This window comes from Nipponia nippon, unplaced genomic scaffold (genome assembly GCF_047370975.1).
Source record: "Nipponia nippon isolate SJK-2023a ecotype South Korea unplaced genomic scaffold, ASM4737097v1 scaffold_20, whole genome shotgun sequence".
Taxonomy (NCBI): Eukaryota; Metazoa; Chordata; class Aves; order Pelecaniformes; family Threskiornithidae; genus Nipponia; species Nipponia nippon.
This window is the reverse complement of record NW_028262337.1, coordinates 3,390,714-3,417,936: the sequence shown is the minus strand read 5'-3', so window position 1 is coordinate 3,417,936 and position 27,223 is coordinate 3,390,714.

Below are 27,223 nucleotides of genomic sequence, written 5' to 3'. Positions count from 1 at the left end.
CTCCTTTTCTTTCTTTAGTCCTAATCACATACCTGCTCAGAGAGGACTTATAGATACTGCTGCTGATGCTGCTTTCCTTAGCAGAATAACAAGTAAGCAGCAGCCAACAAGGGCAATAAGAACCTCCAATGAGAAAATAGTACCAAGCATATATCTTGGTATTTATGTAGAATGCTCTTCCAAAGACTTGTCTCAAGGACTTCCTGAGCTACAGGTAGTGTCTCTATATTTAATAACCATTACTGATTTATTTTTTTATAAATTTGCCCGATAGCTTCATGCCTGACTCAACTTTTAACATCCTTCCTCTCACTCTAGCAAGATAACTCATTGGCTCCATAAAGATGAAGGTGACATAACGGTTTCAAAAGAATAAATAAGGCATAGGGGATTAAAGATGAGTTCACATAGCATGGTTTTTTTACATTTCTATATTTATCCCAACCCCACCTGAAGGTGTGTCTTATCATGCATCTTGCATTTTTATTTTCGATGGAAGAAATTTGCATTTCTTTGTGGGGCTGCAACAATGAGTTTTCTGTGGAAAACTTTGCACTTTAAAAATCACCACTCCCTTACAAGAGAAGAAGGAAGGGATGACAGAGAAAAAGGGATTCACAGCCTCTTTCATCTGCATACCTTTTCAACAGAGAGGAGAGAAAAGCTTCTTGTTGATACCAAGAGGGGAAGATTCCTTTCTAAAGTCACTTTTGGGGATCTTTTTAAGTACAACTTCCCTCTAAATGCAAAAGATAAAGGGTTGGTTTCTTGCATGGGACTGAACATGGCCTTCCTTTCTTGGTATTTCTGGACTCTCATATTTTTTTCTTCATTATTTGATGACTGTTTTCCCATTTAGTTTTCCTATGATATGTGAAAATGAGGCTGTCTAGTGCTAGTCCCCTATGGTGCAAGGGCAGCATATCTCAGATAGCACACAATTTCCCAGTACCACAATGGTGGAAGTCCCAGATGCCACATGACTTAGAGGTTTTCACCAACATTATGTGCTTTACGAAGTCACTTCTAGGCAAACCAAAGGTCATAGGAAACTAAACTGACATAATCAGAAAGTAAAAAAGAAGGAAGTGAATGTCAGGGTGGATGTAGAAGAGGTTGCACTGGAATATTTTTCATTTTAAAGTAGACTGAGTTGTGCTGTGAGACTAGACAAGATTCTAGTATAAGTCTTATTTTAACTAACTCAGTTGGCACATCCTTACATGTAAGTAAAAAATCAAGTGATTGCTGGGAGTCTTTAGGGATTAGGAAGATGATTGGGAAGCTTTTTGCATTAGTCCATCCTTTATATCTATCTGTGATTTTTGATGTAAGGTGTATTTGTCTTGTTTGCAATTTGTTAAAAGTAAGTATCTGTGAGATAAAACAGCTCACTGTGATCAAGAATATGTTTTTATCTGCAAAAAATTTACTCATATACATGAACTGTCTGGTTCAGAGCTATTGCTGGGAATTATATGCATAAATATGACCTAATCAGTAGTCCATAATTAGAGAAGTGATATGGTAGAATGGAAACAATGTGGGAAGCTATCAGCACAGTCCTTGTTTTTCATTGACTTCCCTGAGGACCTGGGTTAAAACTTCTAGTATTGGTATTTGCATATTAATAAGCTGATTTCTTTACATCTTAATGTACCCAGGTTCTCTAGACTTTATATATATATATATGTGTGTGTATATATATATATGTATATATTTACTTGATGGGGAGGGGATTAGGCTGAAATCAGAATCTGACAGTTTCATTTCAGTCACTTTCGAAGGAGAGGAAGGATCAGCTTCATTCTAATGCTGAAATCCATGTGTGTCTTCACATGTGTAAAATTAGATTTTAAAGGCTTTGCTATAGATCTTTCTCAGTAATTCTCTCTTCATTCTTTGTGAAAAATTAAATATTCCAGTTCTTTCTTCAGGAGCTCTTTTCCATAATAAAGGTTAAATTGTTTGATGAGGAACTAGAAATAATGTTATGTGGTCTATGTCTATGGGATGCATGTGCTACTAACAGATCCCAAAAAAACCTGAATAGGTGGTATTCTCCAGAGTATTTATCCCTCTTCCTAACTCAGTTAAGATTTTCAGGAATCCTTCCAAAATCTTTCTCAAATCTTTTAGACTAGTGGGGGGAAATGACCAAAAAAAGAATCCATTTGTGGAAAATGTTAGTCAGAAAGGAATCAATTGCTAGATATAAACTGTTCACAGTTACGACAAGCTCTTTTAGCCACTCTGAGGGAAGATATTATGAAGGCAGAAAATGGAAGGTCTTTCATGGTCAGGGTATTTCAGTGCTGAGGCTGATACATCAGCAACTGATACCTATTTGCCATGCAGACTGGTGAGTAACTTGGCACTACTGCCCTTTCTCTGACTTTTGTCCTGTGGAAAAACGAGAAGGAAGAGATATCAATGAATATTTATCCCAGTCAAAGATGTGTTTATCTATTACTATGATGGAATCCACACACACACCTTCAGCACAAATAAGATTTTATAACTGTGATTTCACACCATCAATGTTTGATGTACAAGGCATTATAAAAGGTAAAAGATACATTTCACCTTAGCACATTTATTTTTATTGATTTCAACTTCCAGCATAAGCTAATTTAGTCTTTATAAATCAAGTTTAAAAAACAGCTCGATCTCCCTTCTGCCTGTTCCACTCTTCTTGGAACTGTATCACAGTGTGATTTCAGCTTGAGTTTGTGGTCTATGTATGCAGCAAGCTTCCTCCTTTACAGCTCTTTATGAGAGAGACAAATTGTTATGCATTTGAAGCTATTTTAAATGACCATAAGAGCATGGTTGGTGGCTTGTTGAAATGACAGGACTGGTACTTCCTTAAATGTTTGGTCAGAATCTTGGAACAGTGATGGAAAGTAAAATAGATGATAATATGATTTTGAACTTCAGGACTGTCTCACGTAACCCAAGGTCAAAAGGCATCTTGCTTTCTCATTTGTAGTATTCATACAAATTTACTAAATTGTAGTAATATCTTGCTGCATTTAAAAAAAAACCAAAACACTTCATTTTAAAATTTGCAAATTACTTGCACTTTGATCATGAATTCAGGGTCTATATATCAATATAACCAAGGCACAAATATTTTCAAGCTTACACCTATTGAGAAGTCACTTGCTGTACAGTTTCTTTAAAACCAATAAACTACTTCTAAAGGAAGGGTAGCAATCTTCAGACCTTCATGGTTTGTGATTTTCAAACTATTAAATAAATTTGCTATTTTTTCTCTCTTTACTTCTCTCTCTATTTGTTTCTTATTCAAAATATGTCTGGGCTATCTGCCTGGCCTTCTTTCAAAATTAAATGCATGGGTATATCTTTGATTTTAAAATTGTAGAAGACTTCTGCTTTTGTTTTGCCACTTTTGTATTAATAAAAATACTTTTTTGTGTTTTTTTAAAGTGTAGCCTGTACATCTGCAGTGCAAATCTGAATGACGAAATAAAGGCAATTTTCTTCTAGTGTATGCCTTTTCCTCCAATGAAAAAAAACACAACTCTTTACAAGATACAAGACAAATGATACAAAAGTGAAAGGGCACTGATACACACTGGATAGGCTTACAACATAATTGAATTAAGTCTTGTGTGCCACATATGATCACAAAGCAGGGCCATGTCTTGAGCACTCTGAATGTAAGGAGGCTGCCAGTCAATAAAAAGACCCTTTAAACTGGTTAAATGCATCATGAGCGTGTGCAGAACCCTCCTAGCTAACAGGTGGCTGAATAAAACTCAGCTGGTGTTGCACAGGGCTATAGCATTGACCTTCTTTAGGATAATTTCAGCCCTCTTTAAAAAAAAAAAAATTGTTACTGTACTTGGTGTAGTGGAAACAATTTAAGGATGAATAATTTCTTTTAGTCCCTTGAGGCACCGGTGGCTCGCTCTCCACTCTCTCTCTTTTTCTGTGTCTCTCAAGCGAATTAACATAAAGGAACAGTGACAACAGCAAGCTGAAAAGCGTAGCTGGTGGGAGGATTAAGTATATCATTGAAAGGAATTATGTTGTAAATGACTGGGAGGGGTAGGGGCTTCTGTTCCTTGGTCCCATCTGGTCTTTAAAGAATACCTTGTTGTAATTACCCCCAGATGGCTTTGTGCTACACTGGGTCTGGACAGCCAGGTGCCACTGTACCCTGCTGGGTGTGATATTCATTGCTACATGCAGTGACAAAAATGGACTTTATTGCAACCTAATTTCTTCCAGGGTATTACACAAATATGAAATGAACATAGCTTATCAAACAAGAGCTTAGTGTGCCAGGAACTGAAACTGTCACACCTAAGACAAAACTGCCTTGTTATTTCACTTTTAACAATTGTCTTCAAAGGTGGAAATATCAACAATTTACAGTGTTTGTCTGCTAATAAATATATATTATATCATGTTAGCTATTTTTCCAGGAGCTGAAATGTTCAAATTACCTTAGAGCAATTGCTGGAAATGGTAGAGTAACAAAAGCCTGTTACAAAGTCAGTTTTACAACAAGATTTGCTGTAGGCTAAGTTTGGGCCTGATCCTGGAAGACGTTGGCATACAAAATTCTCCCTCCTGAGCCCCAGTCTCAGGCCTGTGCTTCTGCCCCAGGTGCAAATCGTGCTGCTTCTTTTCTCTTTTTATTCATATTGCTGCATTTATTTTATGTAGTTCCTGGTAATTTTACTGCCAAAATTATACCAGTCTTACATTTTCATATCCTCTTCCAAAAAGCAGTTGCTGAAGCTATTCTAAAAGAATCATTATTACTATTCAAAACTAAGCCTTTTGCCACAAAGGAAAAAATAGAAACTTGAGGAAAAAATAGAAATGCGGGATTCAAAATCCTGACTTGCTCTGAAGCAACTAACTGTATTTCCAAAAGCGGGGAGTCAGCACTTCTTTCCTCACTGAAATCACACAAATGTATAGTGGGAGAAATGCCACATAGAGTACACCCTTTCCCACCTCTTCTGCTTTCCTGCCCTGCCACACACCTGCCCCTGTCCCAGTCAGGAGCCTGGGGTTTGCTCGGAGCAGATTTTCATGGACACATGCAGACAGCCCAGCGTTCCCTGCTGCCCTCTGAGACAGCTTCTGGGGGTCTCGCAGGTCTGTGATGCTGTGCTGAAGCAAGTGCGACTTCTGTTTTAGTATCTTTGGACACTGCGGTTTATTCTGGTATTTCTAAGTTAACTATAAACTAACTAAGCTGGGGACTGCTAGCAGTAGGAGCTTGCAAAGGGCAAGCCACCAAGTATGTACACAGCTTCTCCAGCATGTTTTGTACAGCTCATGCACTGTTCCCTTATTCCCCAGCTATGCTGCCAGAGGCACTACTGAGCGACCAAGGTGCTGGTCCACAAACAGAAATGGCTATCCCAGCAATGCCTGGTTGCCACAACCCTAACAACAGCATTTGCTTCTTTTCTGAGGTCTGAAAGAGAAGGAAATGCTGTTTGCCAGCTTCTTGCAGCTCCATTTAATCTTGACGATACCAAGGTTGTCCTTGCCCAGCCTTTGCCTACATTCCACCGTGTTGCATAGTCAAGGTGAGTGGCGATGTAACTGTGTGGCAGCTGGTTTTCTACTGTGAGTTACAAACATGCTCAAAAGATGTTAGTAACTCAAGGAGAAGAAAAAGGTGCTCTTTACATCTTCTAATCTACCTGGGAAAATGTGTAAGTAGACTCACAGCTGAGTGCCTAGCCTCCTCCTTTACTATCATCTTGTTAGTCATGTACTTCAGAGATAATAGCCTGGTCTGTTTTTGTTCTAAGGCTCTTTTATTCTGTCCTGACAATGCAAATTTTAAGACTGTGATATTTTCTAAGAAGGGAAAGGAGTCTTAGCATATAGAAAAATCTCTCTTCCAAAAGGTGATGGCATTGTGGTTTTTTTTTTTTTTAAATTGCTTCCAATTGAAACATATATCAAAATATGACTAGCCCTACCTTAAATCACCAGCTACTCTTTTTAACTTGGGAATTATCAGCAGATAATTACAGTCTCCCATTTTCATAATTCAACCTTCTTTCTTTACAGGGAACCCTTGATTTTACTAATCGCTAGTTACTCAGACTTCAAATCAGCCATATCAAAAATAGAACTTCCCTGCAAGGTAAAACAGAATTTTCACCCATTCTCTGTGATTTGGGCAACATAATTTTATGGGACATCTCTGATCAGCTCTTATTGACCTGTTTCAGGAAGTTCAAATTCATCTATAAAGCTTCAGTGTCCTCTTCCATCACCATTACGAATACTCTCAAAGGAAATTTAAGTGTTGTCCCAGAGTCTTGGCAGACAAGTGCATTAGTCAATCAGATCCTTTGCTATGAAAAATGATCGGACAAACTTTGGCATTAGAGACAAGGTCAGACTTATGCTGACTTAGTACTGTGTAGTGGCAAGTTTCTACATATTGACCAAGATAGTAGGAGATGATTTCTCTCTTTCTCTGTCCCGGTGTCGCTTTCTCTCTTCCTTCTCCTCTATTATGTGTTTGCATATACAGATGTATAACTCAGGGACAAAATCTAAGATATTAGATATTTATAATTATAATGTATGTCCTGTTAAAATTAACAAAATTATAGTTTATGTGTGTTTTTCAAAAGCTAAGCCATATCTGAGATATGTATCAAAGTCGGTTTATTGTTATATGAGAGTGATACATATGCCTAACATTAATGAAATGGTCTACAAAAGAGCCAGACATGCTTGAAAAAATTAATTTTCGTTCATGTAAATTTCTCTGCATGCATGATTTCCAATACATGAATCCAAGTTACCTATGCAGAAATAAGGAAAATGTCAGTTTTGGCTTTCAGTGTGAGTTGTATTATTACAATAATTGAACTTACTAATTGGAAGAATGGAGTTCCCAAATCCTTCATTCTGACGTTAAGACCCACCCAAGAATAAGAATTATCTGAAGTTTACATGAGAAATACAAGGTCCAATTTGGACTTAATTCTGGACCTTTGCTTTGTCAGTGATGCCAGCTCATGTGCCTCCCATAAAAACAGTACCTTTGACAAGCCTCCATCAGACTGCAAACCTCTCATTACTCATCTTCTTCCTTCAAACCTACTTCTGATGATGAAGAAATTTGATGTATAACAGATGCTACGTGTCCTGCTGAAGAACCTGTATGCAATGGAAGAAAAACATTTCCAATCCATTATTACTTTAACAAGTATATTTCCCCTCTACCTTGTCCACATTTGGGTTTTTTTCAGACTGGGAAGACTTGGTCGAAGAACCGGCTTCTGCTCTGTATGGAAGGTGGCTATCATTTTGTGGCATTAATGATAACTAAAGAAATTAAAGAAATAATAGCAATATAATTTTAATATGTATGACTTGATGACATCAGTTAATCTAACTTTTAAGCTTCACTTCTGTATTAGTCTTAAGAGATTATGCATTTCTAAACAATTTTTACAACCTATGATTAACGATGGCCTTCTGCATGTAGAACATTAATACAGTCCCTCAGTAGGTACGTTCATCCAGGAGACTGAATGTTTACAGGCAAAGCAGAATCACAGAGCACAGGAGATGACATATTTATTGATAAATGCACTGTTTTGTCAATACCACTGAAGTGAAGCTGTGTCATATTGAACCACTTTGTCAGGAAGATCTTCTGCGGTGAACTTGCACAATTAGGCTTGTTTTGTTTTGTTCTGTGGTGTTTCATATTTGAAAAAATAAAAATTCTTCTAAGAAGCATTATATGTGCAGCAGTGACAATTTTTCTTGAGCATTTGTCAACCTTCTGGGTGTTCCTGTTAACAAGGTTATGATCCTGGTTTAAGATGTACCATTACAAGCTGCATATTCAGAGTTAGCATGGGTTTAGTGTTGCATATTACCTTTCACTTTGCGTGGAAGTTCTGCACATACCTGACTAGGACCTACACAAGATAATAAACGTACCACAAACAAACAAACCATTCTTGTCACCCTTCTGCATTTTGGGCAAGACTGCAGTTCCTGAGAAAACTTTTTGGCTTCAGTGCTGAATGGAGAAATTAAAGCTGCTTAGGTGAAAATACATGAGCGCAGACATGAAAATGCTGGAAAGAGCATGGAACACCCAAAACTGTACGCATACATATATATATGCATACGCATACACATACACATATACATAGCTAAGAACTCTGACACAATTTATCCAGTACAGGGCACATGACAATGCAATGGCACAAACTTGGCTGGAAAATAATATCTATAATCTCTGAATTCACTGACATAGTGTGGAAGAAGATATTCCACTTTCTTGAGTTATTTGGCTTCTGAGAAACACCTTTCTCTCTCTTATTTTGAGTGTTTTAGGGTAAATCAATGTATTTATTGGAAATAAATTTTTGTAACAAGGTCTGCTCTTACTTAGTTCTCAGATCGGTCATCTTGAGGCATGGTGTAGCATTACAGTGCAGTTTTAAAAGTGACAGCAGAAATGGAAAAGCTCCTCTGACAAAACAGCATGGCCTTAATGAGAAAAATGTGATGCATTTTCAAGCTGGCAAGTTCAGTGTAAATTTTCAGTATTTGCTAAGCTGAAAGCCTTATTGTTTCATAGTTGGAATTTACAGGTAATCAAAAATGACTACATCCTAGTGTTGGAGATCTTCCACTCAAATTTCACTCAATAAGCTTTCAAACAGTCTTAAAGTCAAGCCAGACCTCAAACCATACTTTAAAAAGCCGTGAACCCTCTTCTACACACGGACATATCTTTTTAATTATTATTAACCTGAATCACTTGATTTTACGGTGATTTATGGACCTTTATGAGATGGAGGTTTGCAATGCAGTGTGGTCGCCACAGGCAGAGTACGAGTCACAGCAGGGAACATGCAGGTGGTGTAAAGCTCTGCTGAGCCCTGCCTTGAAAACAGCAGGGTTCTGCATTTGCCAACGCTATGGTGCTTTAAATGAGGTCATAGGGATGTGGCATAGGGATGTTCTCTCAAATTCTCTATTTGCAGACTACTCCCAAATTAGTAATAGCCAGGCTTTGGCTAGGGTGGTGAACGTGGGAGCTGAGCTGAGACTGGGGTCTAAGACAGAAGGTAAGGATGTGATCAGAGCGGGTGGTGGGATGTGAGATAGGGAGTGTGGAAGAATGATCAATTAGTGAGATTCCTGGGAAAGCAGGAGATAGCTAGTGCTGGCAATCGCCTTCAACAGCCACTTCTACCCAGCTATGTTTAACTGCCTCTGGCCCCCATCAATCATTTGGCTCATGGCACTGTGCATTTAAGACACAATTTAACTCTCCCTAAATTCAGGTGAGCCTTCCTACTGATTTCAGCAGGAAGACACCTTCCTGTGATAACATCTAGTACCATATGTTTAAATACTGTTACCCTCATATTCCCTTTAAATTTTCCTTTTCCTCTATAATTACTTTGTAACTATTTCAATGGGAAATACTTGGTGGGCAAGGATGTCCTCTATGCAGACACACAGTTCTAGAAGGATCATTTCTTTTGTGCAAATAGGTGATACAAATAATACACTAAGAAACTTACCCATAAGTCTGATGCTGAGATCTTCATTCTGGGAAGAGTGTCACCAATGCAAGACTACCTGTGGTTGTGGTGGGTTTTATCCTGTTCTATGTAAATAATGCAAAACAGAATAAAATAACTCATTATTCTAGCACATTAGAATGTATGCATTGAAGTTTTGGTTCTTGCTTGGTACCTACCTCCTTTGAAGTGTTCTGAGAAAAAGGTCATTGCACTTAAAGAGTATCTGTAATACTGAGAAGGATTTTTGTCTTGTATGAATGTCATTGCCACAGACTAATATAGCAAGATTAGTACTTCTACAGAGTTAAAGAAAACAGGAATGGATGTGGTGTTTTGGGTCTTTTTGTGTTTGTTTGATTTTTGTTTGGGTTTTTTTTTTTTTCTTAAGGACTCTACAATGTACCGTAAGGATCATTTGAATTATATACTCTTTATAATGATAAAAATGTCATATCATGTATTGGTCCAATATTATGACTAATGTGGTGTAAAAACTTATATTTTAGTTTAAGTATTAACCTCATTTTGAAAGTTATGTACTAAATTAACAAATCCCATTTTTCTTTTGAATGTAAGGTTTCCCTCCCAGATCCCAATTCTAAAGTGACATTTTTTAAGGGTTGTTGTTACTGTAATGCCATCACACAGAGTGAGTGATCACTCTTGCCTCTTAATGAGTGCAAATCACAAGAGACAAAATTCTTCTGCTGGGTGGGAGGTGGATGGGAAATTAAATTCTAAACCATAATGTTCTGGAGTAAATGATAAAAGTATGGAAACTTTCAAAGAAAAACTTCTTCAAGGATTAAAAGAAAATTTCATTTGTTTGCAGATATAATGAGTATTCAAAGTACTCTTAATATATTTCTGCAGTTAGTGGAATATTTCATAAAAAACCTATGAGGAACAAGAATGCTCTCAATTTTCTACTTCTCTGCTATTTGCAATTACTTAGTGCACAATATGCTTTTAAAGCAGCATCTTGAAAATAAGGTACATTATATAGACATTGTGTAGAAATCTACAACCACAGTATCCTGAAAGGAAGCATTCATAACAGTAATCCTTTTCTTTGACATCTAAACAGAACAATAAATTCTTATGAGCTAACTTATTCTTAAGTTGAAGAGGTTATAGTTTGCAAGGGCCAAATAGAAACTGGTCCTGAAATACATGAAAATATACTTAGGACCAACAAGAGCAATACCACTATTGTTAACAGAAATTTAACATGGAGATCAGTAATAATATTTTCTTCTTCATACACAGAAATTTGTATTTAGAGAGCACTGAAAGATTTGATAAAAATGAATTGCTCAATACACCTAGTTTTCTAAAGAGGAGGAAAAAGAAAACTATTAGGTAAATTTGGTAAATTATGTGATCTGCTGCTAATGGAAAATTCAATAAAGCATCTGAATAAATTTTTAGGTGCACATGGGGCTTTTCTACACCCACATGAACATTTGCACAATTCTGCAATTCAACATATAGAAGTTCTATCAGCTTGTCCATTTCATCTTCATGTTGGGGAAATACTGTTTACAACCAAAGATTCTTTAGTCCAACCTGCATTTAGTTCTTTCTGGCTGGAATCAGTGTTCAGCCAGATCAGTGTTTGCCCTAGTTCCCTATGTTCACCATAGATGTCCCATGGAGTCAGAGAAACGAGTCACAGCCTCATAGAAACAGTGTGTTTCTGTCACACTAAAACAACTACATCAAAATATACCTTCTATCCTATATCATCTCTTCACATTTTTTCTGTTGTGATCTATGATGTTCTGTATGTTTAATCCTGGAGAAAAGAAGGATGATTTAAAGAGTAATAGAATGAAAACTCTTTCTATTTTATCTCATATTCTGACATCTCACCATCTACTCTCTGATTAGTCCATTAGAGACTCTTGGTCTCATAAGACTGTAAACTCTTGGTCTCATAAGACTGTAAACTTCAATATGTGTGGACAAATATTCAATTTAGGTCTTGCAAGGTAGAGCAGACAAGGTACAGTTAAAACTATGTAAATTAATTTTCAATAATTTATCCTCAAGTACTCCCATTGAGGAGTTTGTATGGACTTATGCAAGTGCAGAGCACAGACATAAACAAGATCTTGTAGACAAATGGCAATTCCAATCTATTTATGATAACTGTCAGGACATGTCTTCACTCAAAACCTCTTCTCATCAGATATGATTGCCACTACAGTACTCTACAATTGTGAAGACAAGAGGATATTATTCTGTTGCATTTCATTCTTCTTTAATTTTTTATTTTATTTTACCTCATACTTTATCCTCCAAATGCAAAACTCTAATAACTTGTCAGTCACATCTTACAGGGTAGCAAAATTGCAAATTAAATTGAGAAGGGATGGCAAAGCATGTTGCCCATCTATTCTGTAATCAAATATCTCCCTAGGTCTAATCAGTAAGAGGACAAGACAACTGAAATGCTTGTGCACATCTTTACATGATATTCTCAGTGTCAGCTGAACCAAGCAAAAGATTGCATGGAGATTCACTCCTCTGAGGCCTGCTGCAGTATTGATTCTTTATTAAGGTACTCAGTAGCAAAAAGAAATTCTGCATGATTATTCAAACATGCTCCTGAAAACACTATGAAATATCCTTTGCTTGACAGTACCTTCTCAGACAAATTTTAATGCACACTTTAGAAAATAGTCCAGTAATAATTTTGAATCAGACAATTGACTTAAGAGTCAAAAAAAGTCATATCCCTGTCAAAGAGCAGTAAAAATTATTGAAAATTTCTTATTCTGCTTCTCCTTGGATATTGATTAATTTCTATCTAACATGAAAGAAAGAAAACTGTAATTAGAGCAGCACTGTTCATGCTACTATACTTACATGTCTATCAGTTTTTCCAGTATTAACCCCTATTGTCAGAGGTTTCTAAACTCAGCAGTAGTCTGGCACCCACGAGCTCAGCTGCTCTTCAATGTCTGAATCCTAACAAGGATTATATATTTAAAACACTTTGGGCCATATTCTGTTCTTAATTACCCTGCTATAAATCTGGACTCATGCCATAGTACCCAAGCACAAACTTTCCATTCCACTTTTTGCCATCTTCTAGGAATAATTCTGCTCAAAAATAATGCATGAAATCGACATTTCTAGTCTCCTGATACAGATTTAGTAATCTGGAGATTTCAGAGAGGAAGAAAGTATTACAATGCCCCTTATTACAGTAATGATTGTATTATGTTTAAACCCAATAGGGTGAACATATTGCAGTTGAAAAACTTTCTGATCATTATCATGTCTGTAAGTGCATCAGAGGAGTTTTTATGGCTCTTAAAAAAATTGCTAGGCATTTTATACTGCATCATCATATAGAAGAGAACTGAGTTCTCTAGATCAGCATTTCTTATCTGCCAGATAGTTTGTTCAAATGGCAGTGAAGAGCTAGCTCTTGTGGGGAGACACTGATTACGTATGAAGTGGACGGAGCTTTAGCAACATATGGTACAGTTTCAGAGGGGTGGGAGGAGGTGTATTTGGTTTCATTTTTCTAATTATGGAATCATCTTTCAAAGTCTAGAAACCCCCATTTCAGATAATGTTATAGTTCTAGGTCAGCCAGCCTAGAGAAAGTATTTTCAATGTTAAGGGCGATAACTCTGAGCTGACTGTTGAATCCCATATTCAGTTATCTGACATTTTTTCTGACCAGTGTGAAAAGAAAAAGTAAAACTTTATGTGTAGCCTAGTGTTACCTTAAGAAAGGAGGATCAAGGTATACCTATTTATGTCAATACTCTTCGAATCAGGATCTAAACCTGGAGGATAGCACTTTAACAGATATTTAATTTTGTTCGCATGAAACTGATGGTAAATAACTTCTTCCTAAGTATTATTTAAGTGCACACAAAATTAAACTGACTTCAATGAAATTTTAACAGGTTCATCATTTAGCAGTTTTTAGTTTTTTGAAAGGGCAAGCAGTGGCAAAAAAAAAAATATTTTGTGATACCATATCGTCAGATACCATATTTTAGATTTTGCTATCTGGCCTCAGTTAAATACTAGAAATAACGAGAGATCAATCTTAATAACAGGTTGACTATTTCGAGGCTTTAGAAAATGAGTTTGTGTATTATTTTTAGATTCTTTTCTGGAAAATTATCTTGGAAACTTTCTGAGGATCAGCCATGATTACAGAAAAACTAGAGGCAGGTCTGAAATAAAGAGCAGATGTAAGAGTCATTAGCTCAGAAAAACCTGGGTGCACACTTCAGAAAAGGCACCTCTGATGAAAACAGTCCTACAATACATCATTGCACCACAAACTGAAAAAGAAAAGCAACTCTCAAATAACTTCCAAGAGCTAATGCAGCCAGATGTTTCAGTATAATTTTGTTGAATTAAGGAAAGAAAAAGCAGACTTTATCACAGCCATTAATAAAATCTATTGCCATAGAAATGAATCACAAGTGAGATTTGAAATATCACCTATTTGCAAATTATATGTGTATTTTACAAAGCATTTAAAGCATACTAAATGACCTATAAGGGCCTATTTTTCCTCCCTTTCTTCTCAGGTACAGCTCTGAAATTAGCATTGGGGGACTTGCTTGTTTTAAAGCAACACACATGATAATGCTTCTTTCACCAGTATTAACCCCAGTGTGAAAAGGATTCAGTTAAGAGTGGGTTAACCACAGTTAGTGGGTTAAAGTGTACAGAGAGCAGGTTAAAGTGTACCGAACCAAGTTTATTGAGAGAGACATGACAGTGCTGTGTCTTGCGGAGCATTGTGTTTTGGAGGGATGTTGCTGTCTCTCTAGGTGATAGAGGAGTCGGTGACAAAATGAGGTAGTGACCCACTCAGAGATGTCTAACATATGCTGGCACAGATGTTACCAGACATCTCCCACAGGGAAGAAGACAGGGAGTGATTATTGAATATTAGGGAAATTTGTACCAGAGAGGATTAAAGCTTCTTTCTTTTCTTTTCCTGTTTTGGGGGAGGGGAGGAGAAAGGAGAGGGATCATGTCATTGCTCTGCTGTAGTGAAGAACAAAAGATAAGCAACTGAAGTTCAACTTCATGAGCTGCCCCGCTCCTGATATGTGTAAAGCCACATGTTCGAGCAACAGTAGATTAACGTGTAGATCTTTCATCTCTGGAGATAAGAGTTTAAATCTAGGTCAGATCCCTATGGTAACATTTTGAGATGAAATATAAAAACGCCCATGCTATTTTTGCCTCTAGAAGAGAATAAAATAGTTCACTGTCCCATTTTGCATTTTATTTTGTAGATTAGTTGATTTCAGTGGTTTTAAAATCCATGTACATGTTAAGTGAATATGTTATTAGCAAATTTGTTTGTTGGACATTTGCTTTCCTATGTTGCCCTTGTAAATGAGATGCATAAAGCAAGCTCAACATAAGGCTGCTCAAACACAGACCACTAAAAGAACAAAGAAACAAAGAGCCAAATTTTGACTGAGTGAAATTGCCCATGGGGGGAATGCTGATGGTTCAAACAGAACCAAATATACGTATAAATAATGAATAAAAAATAGCAAGTATTAATTTTCTGATACATTATGGAGTGCATATACAAGGTTTCACACAATGCATGCCTGAATTTATTAGTATCCCAGAATACAATGCAACTCTTTGTATCAAAGGTTTACATTGGCTCAAATTATTGACATGGGTAAAATATCTGGGTAATAAAAATGCTGTTCTGTCTACTCAGGTATGAATTTGACCAAAATAGAAGCAAACTTGGGAGTATTTCTTTTCACTGATGTCTCTTTCCTATTGTAATATTTCCAGTAATATGCCTGTGCACACAAATGAAGATTTTTAGAAATACAATAACAAATTGAAAATTTCATTGAGTCTTCCTTTTTTCCCATGTACTTGGTGGCGTTTAAGGGATATGGATGTAGTAAGAAAAAGGCAAAAGAATCCAGGGCTGAAGCTCTCCATCTCCCTGATGTACCCAGAAGACAGACACACTCTGTGGGAAGGAAGAGCATTGCTGGCTGTACTTTCCCCGTTCAGTTTTTGAAAACATCTTTCCCAAAGGAGCAAGGGGTGACCAAGTCTCTTCAGGGATATTTCATTTTCAGAACTGTAATTTAAAGACTGATCTTGAAGAAAGAGTTTTCTTACAGAACTTGCAGACACAATTACAAGTTGCACACCAGGTTCTGGATTTCTAATCTGTATTCACAAATCCAGTTCCTATGTTGTAAAAAATGTTCCTGATTTTACCAACAACAGCCACAGTACTGCGAACAACTTGGCAAGCAGGCAATGTTTTCAAAGAAAATAGTTTCAAAAAGAGAAATTGTTACCAGAGGACCCAACTGAAGTATGGTAACCAGAGCACAAACTCAACTCCCGTTATACTTAATCTTTCACACCATGGTTTCTTTTCTGCATTCCTTTCTCAAGTGTTAATTGCCATGAAGATGTGTTTTTCTGAATAGAAATTTCAGGATTGGGACCAATAGACATGTTTTTCTTATCCAATCCAGGACTCTTATCTACATATCGTGTTCTGTCTGTGTATGGTTTATGGGATTAGCCGGATTTCCTATTGTTTACGGTTTCTAAAAATAGATTTTTAATTTTTTTTAAAAGGGAAGAAAGTTGTGCTACTTTTATCCCCCAAAATCTTTGTCTTGGTAGGGAACAAACTCTGGCATCAGCACATAAGCACAATGTAAGTCTGTAAAAATTGATTTTAGGGCCTACTTATAAGATTGCCTTATCTATGTGCATGCGTGTCTCACAAGCATGGCAGCAATGAAAGAAATCTTTGGACAAATTAACAGATTTCCTTTCTTTTTTTTCTTTCTTAGGAGTGTTACCTTCCATCTCTAGTGTGTTTCTCAAGTGCCCCAGATGTAACAGCCTGTACCATGTGGCTGCTCTTCTTCTGCATCTTTGACCAAACTCTTTGATGATATCTCCAGGCTGCAAATAGATCCCAGGTGTTAAGACATTTCCAAAGCAAATTGTTTCAGACCAGAATTTAAACTCTGGCCCTATTAGTATTTACTTCCTTTCTGAAAGATTCTGAGGGAAAATAACACTTTTTTTTTTTTTTTTTTTAGGTTTTATGCAAAATGAAGTGGATTTTAGCTAAATATTCAATGCCATCTATTAGTTTCTGAGAAGACTATTGTCAATTATTAATACTCTCCTGGGGGTATTCATGACACTTCAAAAATAGTTTTGCTCTGAGAAGCTTCAAAAATGAGGATTAGACTGTGCACCTTAGTTCAGCAATCTGGATGGATATATCATTTTTGCATGACTAAAGCAAGCAAAATCGGCTGCTTAATTGAAGCAAAAATATTGGAAAAAAAGAAATGGGGGTCTGTGTGAAGACAATGGCTAAAAATCATAAATACACATATTCATTTTTAAAAATGAGCCTTTAAAAATGAGCTTCTTTGTTCTCCTGGTTTTATTTGTATCCTAGGTTTAATAACCTTTTCTCTAGAAGTAGGGAATGGAATAATGCAAGACTAATTCAAAGAGATACGTTGATGGGGGTTGTGATATGGTCTGGCACACAGTAGAAAAATGGATGTGAGAAAATATCATGCAGCTAAATCAGTGCCAGAAAATGATACCATCTAAGGAGTGAAAGCAACATAGTCAGCTACATAACAGTATGACATTGATATAACCCTACAGGCAGTTCTACACCCGCAAGCAGTCGGCACTGAACACAGCCACATTGCTGGCAGTGAATCCATACAAAGGACTAGCCACAGGCCATGATGCCACTTCAGGAAGAATATATATTTCAACATTTGACATCTTGCTCTAACAGCTGCCAAGTTTGGCTGTAGCTATTGACCTGATTGCTCAAGGACAGAGAGGAAGAAGGAAAGAAGCAGTATAAGCAAGTGATAGTCAGAGATTTAAAGATCAGAAGCATCCATGTAGATACATGAACAGACACACTGCCCGTAGGCGCTAAAGATCCTCTTCTGGGAAATAAAAGCTATGTAATTACATAAACAAATATAATGATGTTTAAAGAGATTTAACATAGTGGAGATGAATGAAAAAAAACAATATTATTTTTCGAAAATACCTGGCCTTTGGTTATATTCTGCAGAGTTTCACTGCAGGCTTTCACTGCTCCATGCTTAAGATTATTCAGTATCTCAAGTGATTCTGAATTAGAAAAATTTCAAAGGGGAAAATCATGCCCAGGTAACTGATGAGAAGTTTTGGATCATTGCATTGTCAAAGTCTGATCAGTTTTAATGGTAAGGAAAAAAGTTAAAAGCTGTTAACTTCCAGTGGGCTTCTCACCTCTTTACAATCAGAATCTCTTATTTAACATAACCTTCACCAATGCTGGCCCTGTTCACAACTTTCTCTTTCCCATCTCTTTTGCTGTTCTGCCCAGAAGTGAAATCTCCATGGTGAGGATTGTCATTTACTCCAGGGCAGATTTATCAGGGAACATAATGGGGTTGTCATGTCCCCTTAAATACCCATTAACACTTCCCCCTGTGACGCATATTATGTGTCACAACAAGCACGTAACTGAGCAGGTCCACTTTGCCATTGCCAGTCCACTGAGGAAAAATGCAATTTGTTTGTTTATTGTGGCAAGATATAATGAAACTGTTCATTTTTGCTTGAGAGTAAACGTATGTATTTTATTTTCTCTTTATTTCTAAAATCAACTATCGGAATGGGTTACCGCCTCTATTCCAAGGTTGTGTTTACAAGCACAGATGTGAAGAAAACACTAATATATTTGTTATTCCCTTTTGGAAGAAAGGCTGTGTAACTCCCTAGTAGTACATGCTCTAGTGCTTTGTGGTCTATGGCTGAACCATAGAGCTAAGAAGCTCTTACAAATGGAAGCTGTGAATGCTTTAGCTAAAAGATAAGGACTAAAGCTATTAATTGTCTGTTCTCTTGATGTCACCTCTGTCCAAATTAATCCAATATTTGTCTCAATAACAGCAATGAGCAGTTTTGCTTCTGACACAGAGGGATGCACAAAACTAAAGGAAAGCAAGGTTTAGGAAATTATTTTAATATTATACACTTCAAAATGTGCTTAAAAGTTTAGGGTTTTTTCTCCAATATTTCCTTGAAAGAGCCCTTTTAAAAATATATATTCTGAAAACTGTATTTTTCCTTTTGCACTTACGGGGTGAATTTATGCATTTGGTTCTATACTTTAGAGAGTTTTTTACGATTATTTGAACTGTGAAAAGTGGTAGGTAGAAATCTGTGTTCATGTGTCCCAGTACCTTCCACAATTCTTATGAATTCTCTGTGTTCTGGCATATTACTTTATGAAAAGTAATTACTGACTTGCCAGATGAGTCACACCTTGACAGCTACTTTAAAAGTGAGTTCTCTCCAATTTGGGTAAAGCAAACGGACAAACAATGAATAGCATGGGAATTGTACAAACAGCTATAGCAATTCAGCATCACAAGTCACTTGTGAAATCTGTAATATGTGAGGAGATTTGTAAGCAAATATAAGTACAATTCAGTATAAAAGGCAGCCTGAAGTTTTAAAGGTGACCTGCAAGAAATGTTGATTTGTTTATTTTCCCTGAAATGAGTCTTCAGGTTATTTATTTATTTATTTATTTATTTATTTATTTATTTATTTTCTCCTTCAGTTTTTGATAATATGAAAACAAATCTTTGATTTCTGTCTCTCTTATTAATCCTGAAGATATAACGAATGTGGAGTCTGTTGCATAGCTGTTTTCATTTTGTTCGAGGGAGAGGAAGGTGCAGACAGGGTTTACCAGCAATTGAGATGAAGATATTTTGAAGGGAGAAGGATGTTAAGTGTTTAATGAAATCATGCTTTAAAAAAATACTTAATTTGACCAGATAAATGCAGACTGTTTGTCTGAAAACTCCCTCCTTTTTTTTTCATTCATCTTTGGTTTTGCAATATTTTTCCCCAGCCTCGTCCACACAAAGCTTTTTCCTTGATATCCCCCTCAGACGTTGTCACCTCTGGCCGTTCAGCGGTGGAAGGTGGGCCACTGGAATTGCCCCCCTGGTGTCCTGCTGGTCTGCAGCTTGGCACAGGGGCAGTACAGATCAGTGCAAATTCAGCTAACCCAGTGGTATGTTTTTTTTCAATTTAGGGAGAAAAATTGTATGTTGACTCCTGACCTTTCCTGGTAGAACTCAACAGTTTCTCTGGAATGGACAAGGAGAATTTTTCTCATTTTATTATAGAGTAGAGCAATAATGTCAGAAACACAGTCTTACATGCTACCAGTACCCAAACTGTGGTCTGATACAGTTAGATAATGGCAAGGAGGCAACTGGAGCATGAGCTATGAAAAACAGCCAAGAATCCTTAAGAATACTGTGAAGAAATCATCACTGTTGCCTTCCTTTTCCCTACTATATGTCACTCTATTTCATCCTTTCATCTTACTTAAATCTCACACTCAGTGATAGGCAGAAGGGACTCTATCTTTTTTAAGATGCTCTCACTGTACATCTTCCTGCTTTCATCCGGCCAGCCTGAGGCTTTCATCTGCATGCTCTAGTGAAGCACACAGGGTCCACTGTCAATTAGAAAACTGAATTCTGCCATCCTGATAGACACATACATTATGTGCCACAGTTTAGCGCTTCTGCCGTGTGGATTTGTACCAGCTGAGGAGCTCGTTCTAGAGGTACAGCAAGACACCAGTTCTTGAGTGTTTGTTTTTTAAATATTGGATTATGTTTACATGTTCCTATTAATAGAGGCTGACATTTAGCTGACTACACACTGTGTCAGTTGCTTGAGATTCTCGGATGAGACTAAAATAAACATCATGATTCATTTACTGAAGCTGTAGAAAAAAGTCTTGCAAGAAGTGAAAGATTTAAGCTGGAATGATTTCTCTTCCTCTTTTGCAGGCAGCATGCTAAAGGTAAACTATGATGTGCTTAGGAGAGGTAGATATGAGTGCACTATAAACATACAGATAGACAATTGTAGTAATAGTACAGTAGACGAGGCAAATAGTAAGTGCAGATAAATAACATTAATTTGAAAATACATGTATAGGTGAGTAGTACACCACATTACCTTTATCCAGTATATGAAATAAAAGGTTTCACTTCTCCTGGGTTAAATCCTTCTATCTTTATTTTGATGAAGCTCTCTCTGAGGTCAGTGACTAGTCTAAAAGAAGACAAACTCCAAAACAGAGTCTACTGTTTGCTTTGCAGAAGTTAAAATTTGATATTCCTGCGGTAGTTATTAGTCAATGCATAGTGGGCTGATTCTGATTTCAAGCGAACACAAATCAGAACTGACTGTCCTGAAGTGAGTGGAGCTACTGAGATGTGAAACTCCTGTTAAATCACAGTGAGACCTACAGATGCATTTTTAACCAGGCAGATTTCCTCTTTTTTAATTCTGAAACATGGAAAAACAGACACTGAGAGCTACCTGGGAAGATATTATTTGAAGTGGAAAAGACTAGGATCTGGTGAGTTATGGGAGCAGCAGATGATATCTACACCATTAAACAGTGCCTAGGTATATTCATAGGCACAGAAACTCATCAGCACCTGTGCTGGCAATGTATTATAGGAGTCCTTCCTATACTCCTAGCCCATGGCAACAAAATATCTCCCAACAATTCCCTGACACAGAAGCAATGGCCAGATAGCTTTCCCAGAAGACAGTCTGGATGTTACCTTCCTATTCTTGTGAATAGGAGGATTGAACATTGCAGAGGCTTGCTGTTCCACATCAGAGGGTGCCAGTTCCAGAATAAGATTCTGGACATATTTAAGTTACTAGTACTGTTGTACCCTTCCTTACTGTACAGATATAGCCATTATATTTTACCATTTATGAAGAATTTCAGGCATTTGTAAAAAAAGGAATAGGCACTAATAAATTTGCACACACCACGTAGAAAGTATTTAGCACAACAGAAACAGTTAACATAATCTTTAAAACAATAAGATTTACTGATAGTCAAGAAGTTTCCTCTTCCTCCAGAACCTGATGTTGTCTCTTTGTATTATTGCATTCTTTTTCTCCTAAAAGCTTGTCAGAAAATGCAAGACTGCTCCTCCTGCTGTGCCCAGCCCACCTGATTTGCTGAGGAAGAGCTCACCCCTCTGCATCTCACAGGGAGAGAACTGCATGAGAGTTGCAGGGATTTTTGGCTTAGTCCTTTGATGACAGGGTGCTTGGTCCCACCTTACAGGCAGAAAACATGACATTGTCCTATCTGAAGGAGGAGGCAGTGTCTGGAGTGATAGAATTTGTCAAAGACAGAGGTAAAGTTTGGGGGTTTGGTGGGTTTTTTTTTTGTGTGGTACAAAATCACAGCTGAAAAAAAAAAGGGTCCAGCCTTTAGGGTTCTGGGGGAGGATGAGTCCATGAGGATGCACAAGCACAGGGCAGATGTTGGGCAAAGTCCTGGCAGCTATATAGTTTTAGCACATTAGCAGTGCAGTTTGACATCAGTAATACGGTGAGAAGTGAAGATGGCTAAAGGAAGAATTTGGAGTTGTAAATCTGGAAATGAGGATAACACCAGTTCCCCTGAGAGAATACCCCACTAGAGGCAAATTTTGAGGAAGAAGGTTAAGCAGGGAGCAAAGAGAGTCCCTCATTAGCTTTATGTAATGAAGTGTGCACTAACATGCATGACTGGGAAGAAGCAATGCTGGGCAACCCCTCCTCCTTTTGCTTTTCTTCCTTCCCTCCTTCCAGATCCTGGCAGCCTCCAGTCCTGCAGCTGTTATGCTGCAAGCCTCAGAGTTGAGCTGCCCATAAACCCAGGCTTTGCTTGGGTTGAAAAGCAATTGTAAAGCAAGGTTTTTAAAAGTAATTGGTCATTTTTACCAGTAGAGGTGTTTTATTTGAGACACATACTTGCCATGCAACATTTGGTATACCCAACTTGAGGATTATTATATTTGGTTTGGTTGGTTGCCTAATGGGGGAAAAGAAGGGACACCTGACTTATATAAAAGAGGATCCCACTGGCAAGATATATCCATTGCTGCTCCTGATATGAAGACACGCTGCAGCTGTTAGCCTAACCTCTTTTAAAATGATTGCCATATACTGTAGGCTTTTTTTCCTAAAAGGGAGAATATTAGTATATGTCAGAGAAGTGCTGTATGTATTAACAGTATTCTGTCTTAATGGCTTGGAGTTACAACACAACATATTGTTGTGCAAGTATGGACTTCATAAAGATCATGTGAAAATGGATACTATGATAAGATTAGGGGTAGTTCTTGCGTCATACAAATTTGTGTTATATTTGTCTCACAAAAGAGTGCTCTGTCTCAGTGAAATATATATTTCCCAATAAAATGTTCTCTCATGTGGATCAGAGTTGGTGTAAATGGTAAAAGTTCTTTTGTGGGCTACTGATTTCTGGTAGCTGAGTATGTCACCCTGTGTTTTGGGGGCTTTGGGGGAGGGGGTTGACTCTGGTAATCATGAGCTAGATGAAACTGCTAGAGGAATTGGAACAGCTAGTGTAATTTTGCCTCTGTTCTCAAGTTGAGTTTTCTGAAGTGGCCTGAATTTCTTACACAATATGCTTTATCCCTTGTGTCTATATAGTAGTTCTGTTTGAGAGAACAAGGTTTATGTGTTGAAAAAAGCCAAAGTGCAGCAAAGGTCAAATGTACATACTGTACAGCAAATACTAGGAGTAATTTGTGCACCTGTATTTTTGGAAAATGCTTCTTTGTGAGTTACAGTAAAGTGCTTTCTAAAGCTGGGAATGTCTCATTTTTTATTGACTTAAGTTTTCTTTCAGCTTTAAAACTTAAAATTCAAAGATTAGGTTTAGAAAGTGACTTTGAGTAGGTATTTTTTAGTTTGTTAGTATGAGAAGGAAAATATAGATTATCTGAGTGCTTGTTTTTCATTTAAGATGATGGATCATTCTTTAAGAATAACATGAAAGCATGTAAATTGTAAGAATTAGGCCTTATTATGACATAATTACACCTTTAAAATTATGATAAGGCAAAGCTGTAGTGTCTATGTGTACCTGGATATAGTTACACGTAAGTATCTATTATGAGATAAGTGGTTATCATGCTCATTTATGTATGTTTCCTAAAGACTAAAATGTAAATCTTTTACATAGATCTGGCCAACATAAAACCAATTAAATTGGTAAGGGTGTAAACCTAATTGAAATGACTCTAAACGAATGAATAATTCTTGCAGAGGTAGAGAAATACATACAATAATATTGCTTAATGACACAAGCCAATTAAGCCTGTAGTTTCTCTATGGATACGTCATCATTTTGAACAAGTGTAATGTCTGCAGATAAACTTTCAGATACAAATTAAGTTGCTCTTTATAGATTTTTTTTATATATAGCACATGCTGAAAAGTATTTTTCTTTGCATACTATGATCAGTATCAGCATAACTTCAGCTAAATTTCACAGCATAAGCACTTGGAAATTAAGTAAATGTGACTACAGTTTTTGAATTGTAAAATACATGATGTTATTGCAAGATCCTTCATACCAAGAAATATTACTAAGACATACATTTTTAATGCTCTAAGATGAACTGTTCATCTTTTTACAAAGAAAGAATAATAATATTCAGATGTAACACAGCATTCATGGCCAGAACAGTCTGTTTACTTCTACACTCTGACATTTGAAGCATGTAGGGATTTCAGCAGTGTGAAGGACAAACAAATTCACACAAGAAAATCTCCACTCCTCTGATCCAGCTGCATTTTAATTTTACATTGGTATTCTTGCATTTCTGCATGTTTAGATTTTTCTTCCCCTGTGCAAGGATGACTTTTCTAACATTATGTTTTTAAATCTGACAAGGTCATACAAGCTAAAAAAAAAGAAAAAGAAGAAGGGTCATCAAAAGGGGAAAAATAACAGAACTACAGTGAAATGGCTCTCTGTTGGCCTTTGTATCGATTCAGAGTGTGTCAAAAGGGTCTTTTGTCGTGCCCCTACCACAGCATACTAATTTGCTAGATCAAGTCTGTCAGAATATCGACTGGAAGTAAAGAACTACAGTGGCAGCTTTTGTGTTTCATACAGCAGGGAGCCTGTGTGTGAAACAGGATTATCAGGGGGTCATGAAGAGAGTCAAGGGATGTCCATCACTTCCCTTCTGGTAATGTAATGGGGCGGGTGCCTGGATGTGATTAAGATGTAGGACACAGGAGGCATAGCGGTGAACAAATCAGACACACACACATGCAAATCAGGTTGGCTGCTGTTAACCACATATTTTTAATGAAAAATCCAGAGACAGACCAAACAAATATCTAAACAGCTGCATTCAGATTAAATATCAAGCAGCCTATTCAACGTCTGGTGTGTCTGTCTGTGCCTGCATCCATGTATGCATGCGTAGAAAATGTACAACACATACAAGAAAGGGTTTAATTCTTATTCTTTTTTTTCTTCTTACATTCCAATCTACAAGTGTTTCTTCTGCTTCTTTTTGTTCCTGAAAATAGTATTGCTGGATCACTACAACAAACATCCAGGGGAGGCACAAAGATAAAATGATTCTTTGTGCTATGGCTATACATGTACGCCACATTCAGATAGGATGCTCATCACTCTGCTGTGGACTTAGCCTTGACTTAGATGCCATTGTCATTCTAATATGGCATGAGCAAAATATCTTTCTGGAAACTGAGAAAAAAAAATAAGTATTTGTGTGATTGAACAATACGTAGCTTGATAAGTGCCTCTTTTTAAAACTGTGGCAGGCAACGTCTGCTTTCTGGAGATGCAGGCTGCATCTCTGTAGCTTATGTGAGAGCTGTGAGGAGCTTTCCAGCACACACTGACATGATTTACAATCCTTGTCATCTGTACAATCCATTTTTCCTGGGAATTGTTCCTAATCTTTAATCCTTTATTTCTGAAAATTGGGTGCTAAGTAGAAAAACAACATAAGATGCCGAAACAACAATCACTTTTACATGCGTGGCATCTGAGGGCCTGATCCAAACCTCACGGACTAAGGGAGGAACCTGAACAGGGTCCAAGGGGTTTTGCACCACACTCCAGGTTCCTTAGTTGAGTAATAGTTATTTCAGTCAGACTATAAAAAGTTTAGTTGTTCTGAAATGAAAAACTGAAACTTGGAAAAGTTTAAATCTGTTTCTCATTCCCTTTCTACTATTTGCTACTAGAGATGACTAAGGCAGTGTCAAGAGCCAGTGACAGAAACTGGGTCCACTAAGGATCCCTCTTTTTTCCCCTTTTTCCTTTCATTTTTCCTTTTCCTTTTCCTTTTCCTTTTCCTTTTCCTTTTCCTTTTCCTTTTCCTTTTCCTTTTCCTTTTCCTTTTCCTTTTCCTTTTCCTTTTCCTTTTCCTTTTCCTTTTCCTTTTCCTTTTCCTTTTCCTTTTCCTTTTCCTTTTTTTCCCTTCCCTTTCCCTTTCCCTTTCCCTTTCCCTTTCCCTTTCCCTTTCCCTTTCCCTTTCCCTTTTCCTTTTCCTTTTCCTTTTCGAAGCAGCAGGGAAAGTTTACAATTGTTTACAGCGAAGGTGTTGCTGTGGATGCATAGATAGCATTTTGTCCCTTTTGAAGGCAAAAGCAGAACTCTTGTTGACTGTAATGTGAATAAAGTAGCAGCCTGTTTTACATGTAACTACTGTATCTCCTCTAAAAATGGACTAATTATCTGAGTGCTGTACAACTGCTATCCCATTCAGAGACAAAGAGCTTTGTCAGAGGTAGTCAAAGAGAGGTCTGCCTGAAGTTGGGTAACAATGTCCCACAAACAGATTTTGTGTGTAGGCATAGCTAGGAATAATGATTTTGATTTAGTATTGCATACTGGGGTTAAGCACTGATGGTCAGCTGTTAGGTAGCCACTGCACACAGAGGAAAGGGAATTGCAGAAGTCCATACCAGGTAAACTTTTATTTGTTTTCAATGTCTTTGTTCAACAACATTGGTGCTGTGCAACATTCATTGCAATGGGAGCTCATGTCAAGATGAAGTGATAGTTATTTATTAGAAAATAGCTTTTCTGTGCATATCTCAGGTTGAAGCAACTGCTGTCATAGTTATCATCTGTGTGGAGCTTCAAGGGCAGAACTTGTCATAAAGCATGAATATATGAAAGGAAAAGGTGAGCCCTGGAAACCGCTCTGACAAGAAAGCCTGACTCATTTCTTTCAAGACATACCATGTATCCATGTTTGCACTGGAAACAACCTTTATTCCTGCCAAGGAACAATTTCCACTTACCTGTTTTCTAGGACTTTTAAGTTTTATTTCAGAGTCAGAGACCAGGCCTGAAGAAGGTAGAATGGTAAAGAGGACTATTCTTCTGAAAAATGCAGTTCTGCCATACGTTTTTCTAAACTTCAGATCTTCTTATCAGGGAGCAAAACTTGTGATCCTGAACTATCCAAATGAGCAGCAACCAGCAGAGGTTAAGACAAGTATTGAAAAAGATACTATCTAATTATTTTAAGAGAGGAGAGCTATAGAAAACATGTAAGATATTTGTTTGTCTCCTGGGCTTCATGTGAAATGGCAGTGTAATTATAAAATGAGACATGCAAGACAGCTGTGAGGTAGGAGACATTGCACAGTATTTTGTTGCTTCGATGTGAGGT